Raw genomic sequence first — 10020 nt, 5'->3', positions numbered from 1 at the left:
ATTCATAACAGCCAAAAAAGTAGAAGTAACCTAGATGTCTTTCAACAGGTGAATGGTTAAATAAACTGTGGTACATCCATACCATGAAATACTACACAGCCATAAAAAGGAATTAAGCTGGTATAGGATAACAGCCTGGGTGAATCTCCAGAGTTATGTTGAATGAAGAAAGCAATTCCCAAAAGTTACAACACTGTATGATTCCATTTATATAACATTGTTATAATAATAAAATTATAGAGATGGAGACTAGATTAGTGGTTGCCAGAGGATGGGAGGGAAGTGAGTGTGGTTACAAAAGGGAAACCTGAGGGATTCTTGTGGTGATGGAAATGTTCTCATGACTGTATCAACGTTAACACTCTAGTTATGACATCGCTTTACAAGATATTACCATTGAGAGAAAATGGGTAAAGAATAAACAATATCTTTCTGTATTATTTCTTACAACTACAATTTTGAAGCTACAATTTTCTCAAAAACGTTTATATAGACATATTTACATACAAACACACACATAATACTAAAATACACAACAACAAAGTGTAAGGTCTCTTGATTATCCAGAGTACTTGGAATTAATGTCAGACTTTACATAATTCTGTAACCCCCCAACCCCCAAAGTAGAAAAGAGTTATAGTTTCAATCTAGGAAAGGAGGAAAAAATAAATGATTTTAAAGAAAATACCAAGCAAGACAAAAACAAGACAAAAAAGGGAGAAAATAATATAAATACAGTGGGACAAAAGTAAGATGGTAGAAATAAATCCAAATAATTACAAGTAATTATAAATCCAAGTAATCACACTGATGAAAATTAAATAAGTGTGCTAGTTAAAAGACAAAGATTGTCAGATTGGATTTAAAAATAATCAAAAGAAGTATACTTCAAAAGAAGAATATTTTACACACGATTTAGAAAAGTTAAAAGTAAAAGGATGAAAAAGATATGCCATGCAAACATTAACCAAAAGAAAGCTTGTGATGCTGGATTTAGTTATTTATTTAAAAACCTTTTTTTGAATTAACATTAAAAAAAAGCTTGTGAAGCTGTATTAATATCAGGCAAAACACATTACCATATCTATAAAGTGGGTCACTTCTAAATAAATAAATGATTTAACTCACTGAGATATGACCAGTTTGCACCTGTATGCAACCTAAGCACATAGCCCCAAAATATATAAAGCAAAATTAATAGAATCAAAAAGATAAATACACAAGTCCACATAGTGGATTTTAACTTACTTCTTCAGAAATTCATTGAATAAGCAATAAGGATATAGAAAATTTGAATATGATTACCTGATTACAGATATATATATATAGAAGTCTGTCCCCAACAACTATACATACCATATTCTTTTTAAGCACAGATGGAGTTTTTACAAAAATTAACTATATTCTGAACCACCAAGCAAGACTCAACAAATTTCAAAATACTGAAACCATACAAAGTATGCTTTATGACCACTTTTAGCTTTTTATTGAGCTAAAAATCAATTTAAAATGCTCATGAAACCATTACCACACAGGAATTCTCTATTAGGGATATACCCAAGAGAATTGAAAATGTATGATCACACAAAGACTTGTACAATAATGTTCACAGCAGCCTTATTCATATAGACAAAAAGTAGAAGAAACCCAAATGTCCATCAACTGATGAATAAACAAAATGTGGTATACATGTACAATGGAGTACTGATACATGCTACAACATAGATGAACTTTGAAAACATTAAGTAAAAGAGGCCAGACACAAAAGGTCACATATTATACAATTCCATTTATTAAGAATCTAGAATACGCAAATCCAGTCATACAGAAGGTAGATTAGTGTTTCCCAAGGGCTGAGGGAATTAAAAATGGGGAGTGACTACGGAAGCTCACACAGCACCTTAGATAGCCTCATCCACCAGAGGGCAGACAGCAGAAGTAAGAAGAACTACATTCCTGCAGTCTGTGGAACAAAAAACACATTCACAGGAAGATAGACAAAATGAAAAGGCAGAGGACTATGTACTAGATGAAGGAACAAGATAAAACCCCAGAAAAAAAACTAAATGAAGTGGAGATAGGCAACCTTCCAGAAAAAGAATTCAGAATGATAGTGAAGACGATCCAGGACCTCAGGAAAAAAATGGAGGCAAAGATTGAGAAGATGCAAAATGTGTTTAACAAAGACCTACAAGAGTTAAAGAACAAAAAAACCAGAGATAAACAATACAATAACTGAAATGAAAAATACACTAGAAGGAATCATTAGCAGAATAACTGAAGCAGAAGAACGGATAAGTGACCTGGAAGATAGAATGGTGGAAATGACTGCCGTGGAACAGAATAAAGAAAAAAGAATGAAAAGAAATGAAGACAGCCTGAGACCTCTGGGACAACATTAAACACACCAACATTCACATTATAGAGGTCCCAGAAGGAGAAGAGAGAGAGAAAGGACACGAGAATATATTTGAAGAGATTATAGTCGAAAACTTCCCTAACATGGGAAAGGAAATAGCCACCCAAGTCCAGGAAGCACAGAGAGTCCCAGGCAGGATAAACCCAAGATGAAACACACCGAGACACATAGTAATCAAATTGACAAAAATTAAAGACAAAGAAAAATTATTAAAAGCAACAAGGGAAAAACAACAAATGACATACAAGGGAATCCCCATAAGGTTAAACAGCTGATTTCTCAGTAGAAACTCTACAAGCTAGAAGGGAGTGGCACGAAATATTTAAAGTGATGAAAGGTAAGAACCTAAAATCAAGATTACTCTACTTGGCAAGGATCTCATTCAGATTTAACGGAGAAATCAAAAGCTTTACAGACAAGCAAAAGCTAAGAGAATTTAGCACCACCAAACCAGCTCTACAACAAATGCTAAAGGAACTTCTCTAAGTGGGAAACACAAGAGAATACAAGAACCTACAAAAACAAACACAAAACAATTAAGAAAATGGTCATAGGAACATACATATTGATAATTACTTAAACGTGAATGGATTAAATGCTCCAACCAAAAGACACAGGCTTGCTAAATGGATACAAAAACAAGACCCATATATATGCTGTCTACAAGAGAACCACTTCAGACCTAGGGACACATACTGACTGAAAGTGAGAGGATGGAAAAAGATATTCCATGCAAATGGGAATCGAAAGAAAGCTGGAGTAGCAATACTCATATCACATAAAATAGACATTAAAATAAAGAATGTTACAAGGGACAGGAAGGACATTACATAATGATCAAGGGATCAATCCAAGAAGAAGATATAACAATTATAAATATATAGGCACCCAACATAGGAGCACCTCAATACATAAGGCAACTGCTAACAGCTCTAAAAGAGGAAATCAACAGTAACACAATAATAATGGGGGACTTTAACACCTCATTTACACAAATGGACAGATCATCCAGACAGAAAATTAATAAGGACACAAAAACTTTAAATGACACAATAGAACAGATAGATTTAATTGATGTTTATAGGACATTCCAACTGAAAACAGCAGATTACACTTTCTTCTCAAGTGCACATGGAACATTCTCTAGAATAGACCACATCTTGGGTCACAAATCAAGCCACGGTAATTTAAGAAAATTGAAATCATATCAAGCATCTTTTCCGAACACAATGCTATGAGATTAGAAATCAATTACAGGTGGAAAAAACATAAAAAACACAAACACATGGAGGCTAAACAATACATTACTAAATAACCAAGAGATCACTTAAGAAATCAAAGAGGAAATCAAAAAATACCTAGAGAAAATGACAACGAAAACACAACAATCCAAAAACCATGGAATGCAGCAAAAGCAGTTCTAAGAGGGAAGTTTATAGCTATACAAGCCTACCTCAAGAGTAAACAATCTAACCTTATACCTAAAGGAACTAGGAAAGAAGAACAAACAAAACCCAAAGTTAGAAGGAAAGAAATCAAAAAGATCAGAGGAGAAATAAATGAAATAGAAACAAATGGTACAGATGAACTGGTTTGCAAGGCAGAAACAGAGACACAGATGTAGAGAACAAATGTATGGACAGCAAGTGGGGAAAGCAGGGGGCAGGGGGGGAGGGGGCTGGTGGCAGTGGGATGAATTGGGAGATTGAGATTGACACATATACACTAATATGTATAAAATAACTAATAAGAACCTGTTGTATAAAAAATTAAAATAATATAAAATTCAAAAAAAAGAAAAAACAATAGCAAAGATCAATAAAACTAAAAGCTGGTTCTTTGAGAAGATAAACGAAATTGATATACCTTTAGTCAGAGTCATCAAGAAAAAGAGGTAGAGGACTCAAATCAATAAAATTAGAAATGAAAAAGGAGAAGTTACAATGGACACCACAGAAATATAAAGCATCATAAGAGACTACTACAAGCAACTCTATGTCAATAAAATGGATAACCTGGAAGAAATGGACAAATCCTTAGAAAGATATAACCTTCCAAGACTGAACCAGGAATAAATAGAAAATATGAACAGACCAATTACAAGTAATGACATTGAAACTGTGATTAAATATCTCCCAACAAACAAAAGTCCAGGACCAGATGCCTTCACAGATGGACTCTATCAAACATTTAGGGAAGAACTAACACCCATCCTTCTCACTCTTCCAAAAAATTGTAGAGGAAGGAACACTGCCACACTCATTCTATGAGGCCACCATCACCCTGATACCAAAACCAGACAAAGATACTACAAAAAAAGAAAATTACAGACCAATATCACTCATGAATATAGATGCAAAAATCCTCAACAAAATACTAGCAAACAGAATCCAACAACACATTAAAAGGGTCATAAACCATGAACAAGTGGGATTTATCCCAGGGTTGCAAGGATTCTTCAATATACTTAAATCAATCTATGTGATACACCACATTAACAAACTGAAGAATAAAAACCATATGATCATCTCAATAGATGCAGAAAAAAGCTTTTGACAAAATTCAATACACATTTATGATAAAAACTCTCCAGAAAGTGGGCATAGAGGGAACCTACCTCAACATAATAAAGGTCATATATGACAAATCCACAGCAAACATCATTCTGAATGGTGAAAAACTGAAAGCATTTCCTCTAAGATCAGGAACAAGACAAGGATGTCCACTCTCACCACTATTATTCAACATAGTTTTGGAAGTCTTAGCCACAGCAATCAGAGAAGAAAAGGAAATAAAAGGAATACAAATTGGAAAAGAAGAAGTAAAACTGTCACTGTTTGCAGATGACATGATACTATACATAGAGAAATCTAAAGATGCCACCAGAAAACTACGAGAGCCAATCAATGAAGTTAGTAAAGTTGCAGGATACAAAATTAAAGCACAGAAATCTCTTGCATTTCTATACACTAACAATGAAATATCAGAAAGAGAAATTAAGGAAACAATCCCATTCACCACTGTAACAAAAAGAATAAAATACCTAGGAATAAACCTACCTAAGGAGGTAAAAGACCTGAATTCAGAAAACTGTAAGACTGATGAAAGAAATCAAAGATGACACAAACAGATGGAGAGATATACCATGTTCTTGGATTGAAAGAATCAATATTGTGAAAATGACTACCATACCATGTGAAAATGACTACTATACTACCAAAAGCAATCTACAGATTCAATGCAATCCCTGTCAAATTACCAATGGCATTTTTTACAGAACTAGAACAAAAAATCTTAAAATTTGTATGGAGACACAAAAGACCCCTAATAACCAAAGCAATCTTGAGGGAAAAAAAGGAGTTGGAGGAATCAGACTCCCTGACTTCAGACTACACTACAAAGCTACAGTAATCAAGACTACATGGTAGTGGCACAAAAACAGAAATATAGATCAATGAAACAGGATAGAAAGCCCAGAGATAAACCCACACATCTATGGTCAGCTAATCTATGACAAAGGAGGCAAGGATATACAATGGAGAAAAGACAGTATCTTCAGTAAGTGGTGCTGGGAAAACTGGACAGCTACATATAAAAGAATGAAATTAGAATACTTCCTAACACCATACAGAAAAATAAACTCAAAACAGATTAAAGAGGTAAATGTAAGGCTAGACACTATATAACTCTTAGAGGAATACATAGGAAGAACACACTATGACATAAATCACAGCAAGATCCTATTTGACCTACCTCCTACAGAAATGGAAATAAACAAAAATAAACAAATGGGACCTAATGAAACAAAAGCTTTTGCACAGCATAGGAAACCATAAACAAGACTAAAAGACAACCCTCAGGATGGTAGAAAATACTTGCAAATGAATCAATGGACAAAGGATTAATCTCCAAATTATATAAACAGCTCATGCAGCTCAATATTTAAAATAACAAACAATCCAATCAAAAAATGGGCAGAAGATCTAAATAGACATTTCTCCAAAGAAGACATACAGATGGTCAAGAGGCACATGAAAAGCTGCTCAACATCACTAATTATTAGAGAAATGCAAATCAAAACTACAATGGGGTATCATCTCACATCAATTCAAATGGGCATCAGAAAATCTACAAGCAGCAAATGCTGGAGAAGGTGTGGAGAAAAGGGAACCCTCTTGCACTGTTGGTGGGAATGTAAATTGATACAGCTACTATGGAGAACAGTATGGAGGTTCCTTAAAAAACTAAAAATAGAACTACCATATGACCCAGCAATCCCACTACTGGGCATATATCCAAAGAAAACCATAATTCAAAAAGACACATGCACCCCAATGTTCATTGCAGCACTATTTACAATAGGCAGGTCATGGAAGCAACCTAAATGCCCATCGACAGATGAATGGATAAAGAAGATGTGGTACATATATACAATGGAATATTACTCAGCCATAAAAAGGAACAAAATTGGGTCATTTGTAGAGACGTGGATGGATCTAGAGACTGTCATACAGAGTGAAGTAAGTCAGAAAGAGAAAAACAAATATCGTATATTAACGCATATATGTGGAATCTAGAAAAATGGTACAGATGAACCGGTTTGCAAGGCAGAAATAGAGACACAGGTATAGAGAAAAAACATATGAATACCAAGGGGGGAAAGCCGGGGGTGGTGGTGGTGGTGGTGGTGGGATGAACTGGGAGATTGGTTGACATATATACAGTAATATGTATAAAATAGATAAGTAATAAAGAGATAAATAAATAAAAATGGGGAGTGACTATTAATGCATATAAGGTTTCTTTCTGGAGTGATGAAAACGTTCTGGAATTAGATAGTGGTTATAGTTGCACAACTTTGTAAATACACTTAAAGCTACTTAAGGCTTTAAAAGGTGAATGTTATGGTATATAAATTGTATCTCAATAAATGTTTTTAAATAAAAACAATTCCCAAAGCTTTGGAAACTCAGAAACATAATTCTAAATAATCCATGAGTCAAAAAGTAAATCATAAAGAAATTAGAAAAAAATTTGAGTCAGATGACAAAAATACAACACATGAAAATTTGTGGCATGAAATAAAGTGATACTTAGAAGGACATTTTTGATTTTAAATACTTATATGCAACACATATAATTGACACAGGACTAGTATCCTGAATGTCTATATTTACAGAAAACACACAAGACAGATGAAAACATGTAGAAACTGAACCACAGTGATGCAATCAGAAATTCAGACTAAAGAAAATTTATACAGTAAACCAGTTGGATTCTTCTACCAATAAACTGCAAGGGGAAAAAAAAAATCAGAGAGAGGGAGGATGAAAGGGGGACTTACAGACCAAAAGCAACTTAGACACCAGTCAATTGCTAATATGGACTTTATTTGGATCCTGTTACAAAACATAATGTAAAAAATAAGAATTGGAAATCTGAACACTAGATGTATATCAATGAGCAATGAGAAAAGGATAATCTTTTCAATAACCAGTGCTAAGTTAGATAGGCATATGGGGGAAAAAATGAAAATGGATTTCTATCTAATATTATACACAAAAATCATTTTCAGGTAGATTGTAGATCTAAAGGTGAAAGCCAAAACTATAAAGCTTTTGGAAGATAACATACAAGAAAATCTTCATGATCTTGAAGTAGGGAATGAGTGTGTAAATAGGAAACAAAAGCTGCTAGCCAGCGGAAAGTCTTAATTGGACTACAAGACTACAATCTTAAATGAAGTGTGAAACAATAAGCCACAGAATGGGATACATGCAACACAGAACAAAGAACTAGTATGCTAAACATACAAAGAACTGAAATCATTAAGAAAAAGCAGTAGAAAAATGAGCAAAAGACTGGAACAGGCACATTGTAAGTTACTCAACCTCATTTAAACTTAAGAACAAGCAAACCAACAACACACTGAGATATTATATACCAACTACTTTGTGAAAATTCCACTGACAACATCAAATGTAGGTGAAAATTTGGAATACTACCATGAAAATTCCTATGCTTTAGTACATCATTCCAAACTGTTTTTCTAGCAATGGCAAATTCTTTTCCTATGGCAATATAAGTTGGTACAATCACTTTAGAAAACAGTTTGCCATTATTCTACTGAAGCGGAAAATATGCATATCCTAAAACCCACCAATTCCACTTCGATACATACAATAGCATGAATATAAAGTAAAAGCAACAGACAAAAAATACATACAGCCCCATTTTATTTATATAAAGTTGAAAAGGGGCTTCCCTGGTGGCGCAGTGGTTGAGAGTCCGCCTGCCGATGCAGGGGACACAGGTTCATGCCCCGGTCTGGGAGGATCCCACATGCCACGGAGCAGCTGGGCCTGTGGGCCATGGCTGCTGAGCCTGCGCGTCCGGAGCCTGTGCTCCACAAAGGGAAAGGCCACAACAGTGAGCGGCCCGCATACCGCAAAAAAAAAAAAAAAAAAAAAAAGTTGAAAAAAGGGAAAAACTAAACTGTATCATTTAAAAATGCATAAATAGGTGAGAAAACTAAAGTAAGTCAAAAGGATTACTATAAAAATAAATTTTGTGATTACTTTCAGGGGGAAGGAGTAGGTTATGATTGGGAAGAGGTACATTAGAAGGCTGCTGAGTGTCTCGAAATGATCTTTCTTCAATTGAATTGTGGTTAAGCAAAGGTTGACTTTACAAATGCTTGTTAAGCTGTACATATTTTATGTATTTATATTTATCTCCACAATCACACACACTGCACACACCAAACTACACACACACACACACACACACACCATAATGGATCTTTTCATCAAAGTTTTAGCTGCTATAAATTCTTCTCCCCACATTTCCACACTCTGCAAATTTTCATTCATAAGCAGCTATTACTTTTCATAATGGGAGTAAGTACCTTCTCCCAATAGCATAATGAACACTGCTGAAAAATTATGGCAGCTAATGTTTATTGATTACCTTTTTATGCAACACAGTATACTACACTCTTCATATACATTAACACATTTAAGATAAAAAACAACTCTAAAAGGTAGCTATGATCAGCCTCTTTATGGAGGTAATTGCCAGTGTTCACATAATTATAAATGTCAGAGTTAGTCAATCTGAACTGAACTTTTCCCACCATTCTACACAAAGTCCAATAGTTGATAGTTTACTAACCCTTCATTCACCTTCCCCTTACAATATTCTGTGGCATTTTCCTCATCTGATATTTAACTACTTCATTCATTTATTCAACATTCATTCATTTATTCAACACATTTATTTAGTATCTACTATATTCCAGGTACTGCTCTATATACAGGATATACAGGGGTGAAAAGCAATGACAAAGTCCAAGCTTATATTTTAGTGGGGGAGGCAGACAATAAACAAAAATTTCAGATAGTGATCAGTTCTGTGAAGAAAATAGAATAATGTGATAGTGATTAGGGGGTAGCAGAAACATTTGGGCTGAGATTTGAGTGCTAAATCAGCTATGCAAACTACTGGAAGGGGTTCCAGGCTGGGGACGCTATAAATATCAAAGTCCTGAAAGGGAAATGAGCCTTGGCATATTCAGTGAAGAGAAAGAAGGCTGCTCTGCC

The sequence above is a fragment of the Pseudorca crassidens genome, chromosome 9 (assembly GCF_039906515.1).
Source record: "Pseudorca crassidens isolate mPseCra1 chromosome 9, mPseCra1.hap1, whole genome shotgun sequence".
In the NCBI taxonomy this organism is placed as follows: Eukaryota; Metazoa; Chordata; class Mammalia; order Artiodactyla; family Delphinidae; genus Pseudorca; species Pseudorca crassidens.
Note: the sequence above shows the minus strand (reverse complement) of the source record.